General features: G+C 37.0%; 1 long non-coding RNA gene across 2 annotated transcripts; it reads left to right on the top strand.

Moving 5' to 3' along the window:
- The first annotated feature begins 9,622 nt into the window (after positions 1–9,622).
- Positions 9,623–14,467, top strand: LOC149379737 (uncharacterized). Of its 2 annotated transcripts, XR_016294052.1 has the most exons (10): positions 9,623–10,309; positions 10,387–10,457; positions 10,615–10,707; positions 10,944–11,009; positions 11,175–11,366; positions 11,494–11,667; positions 11,736–11,861; positions 11,943–12,006; positions 12,139–12,758; positions 12,834–14,467. It is a non-coding gene; the product is annotated as an uncharacterized LOC149379737 (long non-coding RNA). The 2 variants fall into 2 exon arrangements; XR_016294051.1 differs by having other exon boundaries at positions 11,943–12,758.
- Positions 14,468–15,388: the final 921 nt, after the last annotated feature.

The raw sequence follows: 15,388 nt of genomic DNA, 5'->3' as shown, positions 1-15,388 counted from the left end.
TATTGTAAGAATGAAAAAAAGGCAAGAAAATTGTAACCAAATCATTGAATTTTCGTTATCATCACTCGTAATTATGAAATATGGAATGAGTTTGTTAAACTTTAAATTCTAATGAAGAGTTAGCGAGTGAAGCGTTTGATCTGTAATATCAAAGATGAGGTAAATGTGGGTAAATTATGATGTATCATAAGAGATCTTACAAATTTTAATTTTATCAGTGACCATGCTTGTTTCAAATGCATATATCACTGAACCCGATGCTAAAACAGCAACCTCTTAAAGAACGTCAATAACATAGCTAAAATAGGAGCGGATACGTTTAGTTAATGTGAAATCGCTTTTTCATAGCATTGGATATAAGTCCAAGAATGTTGGAACTCAAACCCCTTCTTAGGTTGTAGCATTGAGTGTACATGATTAATGATCTCAACTTTACTCAAACGTGCAATCGGCTATCCATCGATTGAAGCTTAGGTAAAAAAACATTAAAGAGCATATATATATATATATATATATATATATATATATATATATATATATATGTATCAAATTGGTGTAAAGAAGGCGTTCGCATATATAATACTCAACACGGCGAAACATTAGTTTTTGTTTTTTGTTTTTATCGTTTCCTTAATTCATTAGGCTCGTACTTTTGCGAGTGAGATCAACGCATTTTGCCGACAATCTCACTTGTGACCGTTATCAGCACCTCCTCAACCCCGCTGCAATGCTGCCTTTTGGTTGCATCGACGAGTCGGAGTTTTTGCAAGGGCGAGGAAACAATCCGAATCGAACCTTCGTGAAGGTGAGTAGTTTACTCTCGTTCCTTGCTTTCATTTGTGTATTTATTTTATCATTAGAATGTGGGGCGTGATTATCATGACGAGGAAACAAGTAGGTTTATAAGTCAGGGTCGACCCTTGGCCGTGAATTTCTGCTACTATTAAAGGATGGGAAAAGAATTAGCCTAATTTCTAGGTTTGAGAAGCTTACTTCTTTCACAAGTTTAAACTACTGCAAGTGAACGATACAAAATATATAAAATGGACAAAAATACCAGTTTACGCGATAGGAACTTCAAATACCGGCTAATTCTCAAAATTCTAAAATTATTATTATTTTTTATTATAATTTGAAATACTTTTCTATTGATGGTTACCCGACTTAGAGAATATGGACGAACTCGACCAAACTAGACAAAAATACATGTAACAACTTGTTTGTAATAAGACAAGCCCCGAAGAACAATATGACACCGGACAAGCTTTAAAATTATATTCCGGAAGAAGCTCGATATAATGCTCCAATGATGGTTCATATGAAATGAAAATGTTTAACTTACAAAATGAGTAACAAAAACAAATGAAAAATGTAGAAGGGTAGTCTTGGAATTGAAATTAAATTGATTAAGACAATATTTCAAGTATTAAACATAAAAATTGGTACTATATGTATTTTTTACATCGGATAAAAAACATATTTTAACGATAAGAATTCCACAAATACGAGATAATTCTTCAAAATTTAAAATATTCCATTTCCATTAAATTTTGGAAATGTTTTCTCTTGATGGCTTGCCAACTTAAAAAGTATTGAACAACTCGACTAAAATTTTGAACTTGTCGCTCCCTAGTTATCCTATAATTTACCCTGAAAGAAGCTCGAAACTGAGCAATAGTTCAAAAGATTAAAAATTAAAAGTGAGTCTTGAGGTATTTTCTTCATACCACAATGTCATTGCACTGATAGATCGCCTGGATATTGAGCTTGACCGACACCAAACATACAAGCATAAAAGCTAATTTAGACAACCTTTCACTTAATGATTCCTCGGCATATAAGCCATTAATAAGCTGTGACTTTTGTTAATAACTTGTTTGTCACCATATTAGCTTAACGAATATTCTGTCACCAATTAAGCCCTAAAAACATACTCCAAAGAATGCTTGAAATAAAGCTTCGGCAATGGTTGCATATGAAACTAAAAAGTCAAACTCATAATACAAGAAAAAACCAAACGAAAAATGTAATTGGGTATTTTTGGAATTTGAATTAAGTTGACTAAGACAATATTTTTGGTATAAAAGTTAAAAATTTAGTGCTAGATGTAATTTTTGTTAAAAGGGACAGAAATACATGATCTAAGAGATTAAGTAGGGTAACGTAGCTGTTTAGCCAATTTCAAATTTGATTATAATAAATTAGCCAATTTTTCGTTTATTTTGATAAATTAGTCATTTACCAAAACTAACATATATTTCTCAATATTAACGTATGTAAATACTAAGGACAATTATATAAAATACCAAGGAAAAAAATGCCGTTTTCGTTGCCGTTTCGAGCCTCCTGATTTACGGAAATTCGTCATGCCGATGAAAAACCGAACGGAAAAATTGTGGAAAAAGGCAAGTGAAATGCCGTTTTCGATGAAAATTCGACGTGCCGATGAAAAACCGAACGGAAATAAAGTGGCCAATACACATATTATATAAATATATATATATATATATATATATATATATATATATATATAAAAATATGTGTATATAAATATATTTCTACCCGACACATATTTGTAGTTTTTTTAGTTTTATTTATTTACGTGTATATATAGTTTATTTTTTTGTAAAAAAAAGTTATCAAGTTCATAATGACATTGGTGTGTACGTAAATATTTTATATAAGAAGTGGAGCAATAGAGTTAATACATTCATTGAACGTTCAAACCAATGAAGATTGTTATACCTTTAAAATAAAAGAGTACACTTATGAAGTTAATAAGTTCATCAATAGCCCACTTTTTCTTTTTCATTTAGTTCATTTGGGCAAAAATATTTAGCCCACGTTTTCATTCAGCCCAGCCCACTAGGGCAGTAATACTCAAGTCCTTCTTCTCCAGATGCAAGTCACGCATCAAGGACAACGCCGCATAAACAAAAAAAAAAAACTGGAAAGCAACGCAACCAAGACCAGAGCTCCCATTTCTCTCACTCTTCAGTCTCATCTCCGAGGACTCTCGCCGGCGTCTAAAAGCTTTTTGTCGCTTCTCCGTGGACGACGAAAATCGTTAATCTCCGCCGTTTTCTCCGGAAATTCGCCGATTATTTGTGGAATTTGAACTGAGACGAGACGATTTAAAGGAATTTCGTCGATTGTCTGGGAAATTCGCCGGTGTCTTCACCTTCTTCTTCGTTGAATCTAAGTCGTTTTTTTTCTTCTTTTCTCTGGAAATTCGTCGACATTCGTGGAATATATACTACAAGTTAAACGAAATCAACCGATCGTTTACAATGGAAACCGGCATGTCGTTTTCCCGATTTTCCAACGACATAAAACGGGGAAACGACACAAAAGCTTGCCGCCGGCCGTTGAACCACCGAAATGGAATTCGGCGACATTTTATTCCATGTAAAATACTATATATGATTAATGAGGCTAATCCAACGTTTCAAGTGATCTAGTCTGATGGATTTTCTGACATTGTAATTTCATTAAAAGTTGTCGAATTCTGGCAAATTTTTCAAAAAGAACCAGGGCAACACTTTTTTTTTTTTTTTTTGGATTCACAGTTTTCCCTAATTTTTATCTATGGTAGAATTCGATGAAATTCAATGTGTTCTTAAATAATATTTAATATGGTTAAAAAATATATATGAAAATAATTTACTGGGATAGATAAACGGGATTGAGAGTAAAATAAGAAATTTCAAACTGAAGATACAATTTTTTTTAACGGAATGATATTTAAATAAGAAAATGGGTCAAAAGTCAATGTAATTTTCAAATACTAAGTATGATTATACAATTTAATATGTTAATGGTCTGATTATTCAAACTTTTATTTAAAAAATGAACTATCCTTTAAATTTTCACAAAATGATGGTTTGTGAGTTTGTGTTTCGAAGTTCATTTGAGCTAACATAAAAATAAAAGTAACAATTCAATCTATACTAGCTTGAAAATACAAATTCATATCAATCTAGACTGGTAACAACTTGTGGAGTGTTTACTTATAGTAAGTACTACCTAACCTGAAACATTAAGATAAACTTAAGCTATGACGACCTATAAAACCTCTAATTAAATCGAGTCGTAGTGTAAGAATAAATTAACAATATTTTTTATTTATGAAAAAAGAACTGATAAGGACAACAAATACCTAGATAATACTTGCCTTGTGGTTTGAGAGAGGAAAAGACAACAAGAGGAAAAGATCTTTGGATATATATTTTTTTTAGTTTTTTTTTTTTATCATTTGCGCTTTTTTTTTTTTTTTTTTATATTGTTATATATGCAAGTAATTTTTTTTTAACTACACCATTCCATGCCAGCTAATTATGAATCGTCAATACTTCATTGACTTTCCTAATATATCTTAAAACTTGCTCTCCAAGAAGTAGAAAAAGGAAAGGAGAATATATCTTATGATTGTTCCTGATTCGTTCGATCAAGAACACCCGAATTTTAATCCAACGGCGAAGCACACTCTAAAATTAGAATGCAACGGTAATATTCCGAACATAACATACATATAAAACAAGAACTTGAGAGCTTTAGCACATAACTCACCCGCCTTTCTCCGAGTCTCTCTCTAATTCTGAGTTTTAGGGTTTCCACCAAAATCCTTCTGATCTAGGGCTTCGTATCCACCGTCGGCCCGCCGTCGGCACTCCAGCCGCCCGCCGGAAAGCCTGGACTCCGTCGTCAGTATCTCGCAATCGATCTTCCAAGCCGACCCCTCTCAGCGCCAGGGTTGCGGGTTTACTCGTCCGTAGAGCCAATGTTTGGGATCGGTGTTGGCGGTGACTTCCGAGAGAACCACGCCGTAATTAACGGTCTTCCGGCGAGGACAAGGCTGGAAAATGACGCTCGGGTGGAGAGAAGAGATTAGATTGGTATCTTTTTTCTTTCGAAATCGTTTCCGATACTGATTCGTAACAAGAAAAGACTCGTACGTTCACACTTAAAAGACGCGTTCTCTAGTCGCGGGATTTAGGGTTTCGTCTAGAAAAATCCCGATCTAGGTTTCTCTGACTCTCCACCATCGGCCCGCCGGGAATCCTCGACGCCTTCGTCATTATCTTGCGGCCAATCTGCGCCGATCCCTCTCAAAAGCCAGGGTTGCGGGTTTACTCGTCCGTAGAGCCGCTGTTTGGGATCGGTGACCGTGACGCTCGAGAGACTAACGCCGGCCTAGCGGTCTTTGGGTGGAGAGAAGAGACTACACATGTATCAAAATCCCGCCCCAATTTCAGTGTAAACCCTAGACAGCCAAACCGGTTTCTTTTCGGCTCCACTTGCAATCCCCAGTCTGCTTAGTCGCCGGAATCTTGCGGCCGATCGTCTGCGCAGTCCCTCTCGGAAGCTCGCGCTAGTGTGGGTCGGGTATGTGTTACCCATCCGTAGAGCCTCTGCTTGGGATCGGTGATGGTGAAGCCAAGAGAACCACGACCGTGATTCAGGTGGGGAGCGAGAGATCAGAGACGACCATTCCTGACAGAGCTTTTCAACGGTAAGGAAGCTTTTCATTTTTCTTTCCATGTTTTTGCTAATTGTTAGTGAAATAGCTTTTAATCGTTGATCTATGGTTTACGGTTTGGACGTGAATGGAATTTTTTTAGTGGCCCAACCCCGAAGCTCAGCAGTCCTTGATGTTTGGGTAGCGGGTACTTTGATCTTCTGCAGAGCCTGGAATCGGTGGTGTCGATCAGCGGCTGCTGGATCGGAGCTTCTGCCGGGGCTGAGAACAGCGCGACGATGACCAATTGCCTAACCAAGCCTTTCTGTGGTTTCGACAATCAGAGAACGAGGAAAATTGGTAGAACGGTACATGGTCGATAGATATGAAAATGGAGTACTATTTTTTTTTTTCGATTTTTTCGGTTTTTTTTTCTTCCCTTTTTTGCAATTTTTTTAATCCAATATCTTCACACAGGCTTCGCGAGAAGGGTTTTGATTCAGTCTGTTCCTTCCTTGGCGAGTGAGTTCAACACACTTTGCAAGATAGGTTTGATCGAGAAAGTCGGTAATCTCTTAAAAGAAACGATATCCAGTAGGCCTTTAGACACTCCATTTGACCACCGTTGTATCTCTATGTAAACAATCTCTTGTGTTTTTTTTTCAAAGGAGGAGGAGAAGGGAGAGAACAGTAAAATGTTGATAGATTTCAATCATTATTCTCCTAACAGGGAAAGCTGTATATATGGAGTACTCTTCTGCCTTTTCTTTTTGTCCTGTTTTGCATTTTTTTAACCCGATATCTTCACACAGTCTTCTCGAGGAGGGTTTGATTCATTTAGCTCGTTCTTTGGCGGGTGAGATCAACGTGCTTTGCAAGATAAGTCTGATCGCTAGAGCAGGTAATCTCCTAAAAGAAACGGTAGCCAAGGGAAATAGAGTATTCAACAATCAATAAGACCACCGTTGTATGTGAAAGATCTCTTGTTTTATTTAATGATTATTAAAAGTGATGATATTTCATTTTTTTTTTGCAGATCCTTTACCAATTCCATCTAGAAAGGCCAAACAACACTTTCAGAAGAGCTAATGCTTGGGGTGATGTCAGTATTAGCAGTATTAAAGGGAGTTGCACTAAAGCTAATGACGAGGCTAAGGGATATGACCCCCTTTTTCCTGTAAACGGGCTGCTCAGGAGGCTAAGGGTATGGTTAATATTACAATGATGCCTGGGAGGTTAAAGGTATGGTTAAATGACCGTGGCTCTGTTTTCCCATATTCATGGATGTAAGATATGAGTGCACCAACATCAACTCATGGTTAAAAATTTACGAATGGTGAGTCATCTAATGGCAATTAATTTTTTTTTTTTTTTTTTTTTTTTTTTTTTTTTTTTACTGTTTCCTTATTTTTTTTATTTATTTTTTTTTTTAAAGAAACAAGGGACTTTTTATTGATAACGGCAAACTGAAAAGATGCAGTGTCGTACTTGTAAGAGTTACTCATGAGACATCATTTGATGATATTGTATTTACAGGTTCATTCAGCTCCCGGGCTAAATTTGACTTTCAAGAGTACATCAAAAGTTCACTGGAAGATGATTTCCAGTTACTTGGCGGTGAAAGGTAGTGTCTCAATCTAGGTGCCTTCTCGGCTACAAGGTACAGATAGACATGTCACCATATCTTCTTCTAATTTGCTATGCAAAAAAAAAAAAAAAAAAAAAAAACAAAAAAAAGAGCAAAATTTATCGTTTTTCTTTTTAGTTATGAATCTCTGAACTGTTATTTGTAGTACAGTTCTATGATTGAATCCATAACAAATCGAAAAAAGAAAACACACTTTAAAGCATTTTTTGCACATACGGATATATATATATATATTTTTTTTCTTTCTGTCCAATCATATTATTGGAATTCAGTTAACTTTAAATTACCATAAAAATGGATAAATAAGAAACTTATGTTAATATGAGTTTCAACATTTATAGATGGAAGGGAAATTACCCTAACAAGTGTTTCGTATTTACATTACCGGTTTCCTAAAGGAAGGCCAAATCAGACTTGCATAGGAGCTGATACTTGGGCTGACAAGGGTCTAGCACCGTGTTATTCTGTTCATTGGGATTGTTTTGCCTAAAAAAAAACATAATTGATTCTTCAAACTTCTTTACCTAATCTTTTGCATGACTATCCATTATTATCTTATTTTGTGTTAAATAAGCTCACATCGTTCAGTGTTCTATTTCCTTCATTTAATGAAGACATAATGATGCACTTATGTGCGTTGTAAAGCTCAAATTTATTGTTGCTTCTTCTCTGTGCCAAACTCACTCATAGTTTCTGCATTCAGGAAATCAAACGTCAATAGAGTCATTTCAACGACCGAAACAGGTTAACCTTCCAACTTCTTTATATTACTTATGTTTGGTCAGGTTTTGATCCTCAGATAAAAATAAAAAAATTCAGCTTTGGCTTATAAATTCTTCATCTTTCTACCTGTTTAATTTTGTTTTGTAGATAAAAGGTTTTCGGGTTTAATTTTCAACTTAATGTTTTTTACCTTCTATCTGGTTTTGTTCTTTAAATAAAAAACTCTCAGGTTCGTCTTTTTTCTTCCCATTTTCTTGAGCAGAAGCGAATTTGATGTGATCGCCTCTATGTTATGGAAAATACGGTGGACAAAAGCTATCTACTGTTTTAAAATATTTTTTCTTTTATGATTTTGAAGAAATAAAATGTTTTCCTGTTTACATATTCTAACTAACTGCCTCTTTCTCTAAAGCTTCTATAATCATGACCATCGCCGCCACGAAGGTCCTCGCTGCCTCTTTAGTTGACTGCTCGGCGAAGTCAGTCAATTGTAGATGTGTGGTCAACGATTTTCCATCTCAATTCCAACAGTGGAAACATGTAAGCTTTTATACTTCATTTTTTTTTACCTTCTGTTTGATATTGTTCTTTTAATTAGAAATCCCCGGGTTTGGTTTTGTACTTCTACACATTTTAGATTTTGTTTGTAATTTTGTTCTCTAAATTAAAAAAAAAACTCGGGTTTTATTTTATTTCTAGTGCTTGAGCCGAAGAAAATCTGATGTGATCACCTAAAGGCCCAAAAGTTATCTTCTTTTCCACAAATCTTTATCTGTTATTATCTTTGATGATGTATTTGAATTGAAAGGCTTTCCTGTTTGCATTTCCTGACTATTTCCCTCTTAGTTTCTGTATCATGGCTGCCACGTGGCTCTTGCTGATCCTTCAGTTGACTGCTTGGCGAAGTCAGTCTAGCCACTATTGGGACTCTCATCGTTTCAAGTTCATTTTATCCCTCTTCCTTCGATCAATAAGGCTCCGGCTTCATTAAGTTTGTCAAGTACCACGGCCTTGGCAACGGCTTCATTTTGGTCCCTTAGTCCTAACTTACTCCTCACTTGCTTATTCTTCAATTGTCTGAATGTTACTATGATTTTTTTATCAAAAAATTGGCTACGTAAGTCACTTGAATTGTAAATTAGCCAACTTTTGGTAAATACTTTGTGAATAGCCAACTTGCATAGGTGGCAGCCTATTAATTACCTATTTTTTACATGTTTGGTTGTGTTAAATAAGTCTTTTACTAATCTGTTAATAAGTCCACTTGGCTATTTACAAGAAATTAGCCAAAGGTGTGCTATATCTCAATGTGACTATATAACTTAATAACCCTTTTTTTATTACTATTTTTTATTTGTTCTTCAGATAGATAGCCGAGGTTCTACGAAGCCTAAGGCCACGATTGAGCTACCAGTGAAGCAACGCGACCGCAAGGTCATAATCGGCACCGAAGGAGTGATCTTCGCGCATCAATGGCTCTGACTTTACCACGAGGATCTTTAACTCTGACGGTGTATAAATATTTAAAACTCGGTTTTTTTTTTTTTTTTTTTTCTTTTCTTGAGCCGAAAGCAAATCTGGCATGATGGCACGAGACAACGTGCTGATGAAGAACCAAGTGAACTAAACAGTGATGCTTTCTAAGAAGATGGGCTGTGGATTTTCGCAGTGACATGTTAAGTGCTGGATTTTAACCCAGTATCTTCACGTTGGTCTAGGGGCTGTACGAGAAGGATTAAGACAACTCAAAGAAAACCTATTATACTACAAGTTACAACTCTGCTTTGGGCGTGTATAGATCTCGGAGATCTACCAGTACCACACTCCACTACATGCCTATTCGAAGAACAAAGTGAACGAAGCGGCGTGGCTTTCCTAGGAGATGCTTTCTCAGCTCCTTCAACTTTTTGTGACATTGTCTACTATGGTCTCTACAACGCTCAGCTAATCCTTCTAACAGGTTTGGTTATCATACGACGATTTTTTTTACCTCAATTCCAACGGCCGAAACAGGTTAGCTTTTTACATCTTGTTCCTTGTCTTTTGATTTTTTTTTCTTTACATAAATAACACTCGGGTTTCGCTGGTCCTTCAATTGACTGCTCAGCGAAGTCAATCTAGTCAGTATTTTGATTGGAAGAAATTTTGTTCTCTATTTCATTTCATCCCTCCTTCAATAAAAAAGGCTCCGACTTCGTTCATTTTGTCAACTACCACGGCCTTGGCAACGACTTAATTTGGTCCCTCAATCCTAACTCATCGTCTAAATACTACAAATATCGTTTACTATTTTGATTTGTAATTAAAACTGAATGAGGTTGATTATACAGATTCTATGGAGCCTAGGGTCACTCTTGAGCTACCAGTGAGCTCCAACTTTGGAATCAGTGCCGACAGAGTGGTCTTCTAAATGCCTTGCATCAAAGGCATTAATTGAATTTATCGTGAGAATCTTTAACCACGACAGAAGTGATCCCGAGGTGATTTTTCCATTGGACCATTCTGGTTGGCGCATTTGTTTTATGATTCTTAATATACCTTGATGGTTTTCTTGTAGATGTGCAGTCACAGAGTTTGGTGCCTTGTACGATTCATTGCTGAGCTTGAGAATTCACAAGAAAAGCAGAGGTATGGACAATCTATTGTCGATCTTTACGTTGCTTCTAGTGGTTTCCCAAACAGCCCTCACTGGTTATGATCATCCTCTCTCTTGTAAATGCCCAAAAGTTCTCCTTTATTTTCACAATCTTCTCAATAACTTTTCTTTTGATCTTCACTGATCAAGATGTATGCAATCATGAAGAGCGTTCTCGCTGTTCAAGTATACCGATGGAGCAACAGGACTTATCTCAACGTGCTTCTTCTATCCAAGCGGCTGGTTTGTCTCAAATTCTTACGTTGCGAATCACTGTGTTAATCGTTGTTGCTTTGGAATATCCAAGGTTTTTTTTTTTTTTTTTTTTTTTTTTTTTTTTTTTTTTTTTTTTTTTACATTTAATTTTAAATTTGTAGTCTCTAAGGAAAAAAAAAGGACTACTTAATTCATTATTGTGATAATTGTGAGGTAGTTGTAAGAGAGAGTTTCTTTAGTAATCGAAAACCATTTCTGTGAAGGTATTCATATCGAACTACTTTTTCAAATCAGACCTGGCTAAGGACTTCCTTAATGCAGACATTGAGGTACGCATGTATGTTTATTTGTATTTCGATATCAGAAAAATTGCTATTTCCTTATCATTACCATCGTTACAATACTGTTATATATGACTGATTGGAATGTGTTCTGGCAATTACGGCTCTTACATTCATTCTAATTCTGTTCTTTCGTAAAAATGATTTTACAAGGTCGAAGTGGCGATAGATAACTCTGAGAAACGCCATAGAACTTTACGACACCTATAATTGGTACAAAGAGTGACTTGAACATCGATCTAACCTCGTCCAATGTGGCTACTGTGAACCAGAAATCTCGACCACTAACCATTTGGGATTTCACGGTTACACTCTCGAAGCGAAGCTAGACCCTCCGAGACTTTGGTATGTAGAGCAAGTAAGGAATCTCGGGACTTACATCTTCGAGGATAAGTTCACATGAACTCACTAGTCCGTTGTTCTTGATTCATGTTTTACCCGAACTTGTACGCTCTCGTGATCGTTCTCAAAGACTCCTCGAGGAATTTTATCGACTGCGAATTGTGCGCGATGGGTTTTCGACTGGTGTCGAAGGCTCCGAAACAGATATGCTCGTGAACGGCCGTCCAATCGTGATACGAGGGTGAACAGACATGAACACCATCCCCACCTAGGGAAGAACAATGTCAAGTCTTGCATGATCGAGGTTATCATTAATCATATGCTCAATATCTTATGCTCTGCAGTTTTACTTGACTCATTGTGTGAAATCAGGACCTTGGTTCCGATAAAGCAAGACAACATATATGGGGTGAGGAACAGCCATTACTCGCGATGATATGAGCTCTGCGATCTCTTCGGGGTTTACATGATCGACGAAGCTAATATCGAGACTCACAGGTTCGACCATTCGGCCTCAGCCGGTACTACTCATTTTCTCAGTCCCTTTAAAACCGTAATAAAAAAAAAATGCAAAAGGAGGTGTGGGTCGAGGAGCTCATCGATGGACATTGTTTGTCCTGAGTACATGCGTGTTTGGGACATGGTGAGAATCACAAATGACTCAGAGGAAATGCGTCCCCTGATATTATGCTAGTACGAGATTTGATGTTCATTTCTCATGAAATGAGATCTCCTTCGCTGTGCTGAGCGATTAGTTTTTTTTATGAAATGACAGGTATTCTCATGCAATGGGAAACCGAAATGGTAACGTACATAAACATTAGGAAGTGATTGACAGAACTTTTGCTCTCCAAGGTGGCTTTATCCGGGAATGGGTTGATCAGGTTTGGGACTTCTCTGATTCTCGTATCCCCTCATAATAAAGTTTTTTCGTCTAAAAAATAGGGGCTTCTGAAAGAAACAAAAAAAGGAAAGCACTGTGCTTACGGAGGTGATTACATTTCCTGTCTGTCTTCACTCTTCTTGAAAATATATTTATCATGAACACCGCAGCCACAGTTGACGGTGCCATATTTGATAACACTTCTCACACCAAGCCGTGATGGAAGATATATTTTGTTGTTGAAAGATATTTGATGACAACACCAACTGATGGTAATTAATGCGAGAATAAACTCCTGAAATTCCTATTATTTATTTACGTATGTGTCTACACTTGTCTTCTTGATCTTCAATGTTCTATATGACGGTGAGCCAATGAATTGGCCCTTTTTGCTTATGTTTTCGTCAATAGATAACATCTCACTTCTCAGGCTATGTCCTTGACTTTCTTTGGCCCTGGACTCTCCAACTTTTTGTTGCTGGTCCTCAAACAAGACTCCATATCGCTTGCAGGTGAGTTTTCATTCATTCTTCCTTTTGATTCTGATCCAATTTAATTCTTAATTTGCTATTTATTCGTGCACACAGAGTTTTCAACGTGAATATGACGATCTATCACAGTGTAGCAGTTCATACGAATCCTGTTTTCTCATCTCTACTAGTTGGTCTTCTCAAATGTGAATATTACCTAGGCTACTAACTGGAAGTCTGGAATGTATTTTTCCCTGTGGGCCTTGCAAATTATCTGGACCTTCCTTGGATGATAAGTACTCATTCATGGAATCTTATAGCGAGGTCGTTCCTTAGATTGTCGTGAATCTTTGGCCTCTTCTTCTCAAACGCATCGAATATCCAACTCTCAGGTGAGTTTAAATCATGGACGATGTTGGCTTTCAACCAATTTATCAGCTTCAAATAATTGGCACCGAGATATCACATCCTGTCTATCTCAGGTGAGTACATATGGCATAATCCAATTCATCACAGTGTATTATCAAATATTTTTTTTCGTGTTTAAAATTTGTTGTTCAAATGAGCAGTAGTTTGTAGAGCAACCTGGGTGTGAATTCGAACACACAAGTCCTATTTGACCAAGCAGGTATTTCTGTTAGCTTTTTAGTTGCATTGTCTTCCTGACATATCCATAGAATCGGTCACACCTCTTGGAGGATTACTGGGAAGAGATGATAAATTAGTGCCGCAAGAGAGATTAGCCTAAGTTATTGTGACAAGTACTATAACCATATAAAATAGCAAGGCTGTTCTTCACTAGGTGACAGAACACGTCTCAAATGAGAAGGCTGAACAAGGGAAACTGAACACTTAGTGACAGATATGATTTCCATTCATTTATTTAAACTTACCGTCCAGGTTGGTGTAAATATAAGCGAATAAAAGCTTTATCCCTTGGACATCAATTCTAAAAGTTTGGCTTGCATTTGCGGCTGAAGTCACATCTTCAGCCATTCCTTGCATTTGTGTCACTTATTTGCTAAAATTGCATTCGTATCACTTATTTGCATTTGTGTCACCTATAAAAAGTCTAAATTACCCTCTTATAATTAAATCAATCTCTCTCAAACTCCTCGGTCAGATCCGACAAGAAGAAGCTCGCCAACTCTCTCTCCCCTTCCTCATCTTTCTCCGCCGCCGCAAAGAAGCCCGCTCCGGCGACGGAGTCTCCGGCCGCCGTTTCGCCGATCCTCGCCTCGTCGCTAGGGCTCAACAGGATCAAGACCAGATCGGGACCGCTTCCGCAGGAGAGCCGTCGTCGCACACAGAAGATCGTCCGCTGTGAAAACCATCGCTCCGTCGAAGTGCACCAACTTCCCTTCGGTCTCTCCGATGCCGGAAATCTCAGATCCGGTCGCCGGAATTTCCTTATCCGCTCTCCTCTCTGTCCTTGTTGTTGTCGAGTCTCTCTTTCTTCTTCGCAGAAGACATATATGAAGAGTGCAGCAGATTATGAGGAGTATCACTAAGAGAGAACCGGTTGCGATTAAGATCGCGTCTTTCGTGCTGAGTCGGTGATGGTGATTGGAGATTTCTGGTCCTGGAGATTCGGAGCCTTGTGAAGGAATCTGTGTTGATGTATTTGTATTTGTGAAGGAATCTACTTTTTTTTTTGAAATATTTGACTGCGAGTCTACTTTTTGTAATTTGTTCTCTGAGTTTTTTTTTTTCGAAATATTTGACTGCGAGTCTACTTTTTGTAATTTCTTCTGTGAGTCTACTTTTTTTTCGAAATATTTGACTGCGAGTCTACTTTGAAATCTGCGTAAGGGTATTTTGGTCCTCTCTTTTATAAAAGTGACATCTATGCAACACCTTTTTTCGTCGTGATTCATTTGCAATTTGGAGCCGAGTTTGTGACTTATTAGACCAAAATATCCTGAAAGTAGAACCATAGTTAAATATTTACAAAACAAAAATAGACTAGACGAAGAAAGTAAAACCACAGTTAAATATTTACAAAACAAAAATAGACTAGAAGAAGAAAGTAGAACCACAGTTAAATATTTACAAAACAAAAGTAGACTAGAAGGCTGAATCTGTGATTCCGGGGAGAGCTCCGACGAGGGTTACGGCGGCGGTGACCTCATCGGAGCGGCGATCGGTGCAGTAATCGGAGCTTAAACTAGAGAGATTAGGGTTTGGGAGAGAATTCGATGAGAGATTAGAGTTTGGATGTGGATATGAATTCTTGTTGGATATAAAATAAAAAGGGTAATTAAGATATCAAAAAATTGGCTAGATAAGCCTTAAAAACAGTGGCAATTGTGTTTTAGCCAACGTTTGGTTAATTTTTTGTAAATGGCCATTGTGCCTACGTGGCAGGAAATTAACTCTTTTTTTGTTACTGAATTGCCCTTATTAATTGCGCATTCATTTTTAAATTGAGGCAGTTTTAATTTGAAATTTGAAATGTATTAATTGGTTTTTATTTTCGGAATAAACATTTTTTGGAAAGCAGTTATTGCATTTTAGTTATGTTGGACGTGTGTTTTGGTCTGTGTATATCGGCATTAATGGTAATGATTCCCTGAAATTCTGGACGTGTAAATGGAAATTTTCACGTTAATTGATTTGGCAGCTTATTTACAATACAAATAACCTGTAAATAAATTTTATATTTATTGTCC

This window comes from Urtica dioica, chromosome 12, assembly GCF_054948205.1.
Source record: "Urtica dioica subsp. dioica isolate 48M chromosome 12, U.dioica_male_clone48M_v1_H2, whole genome shotgun sequence".
Taxonomy (NCBI): Eukaryota; Viridiplantae; Streptophyta; class Magnoliopsida; order Rosales; family Urticaceae; genus Urtica; species Urtica dioica.
Note: the sequence above shows the minus strand (reverse complement) of the source record. Positions and strands in the feature narration are given on the sequence as shown.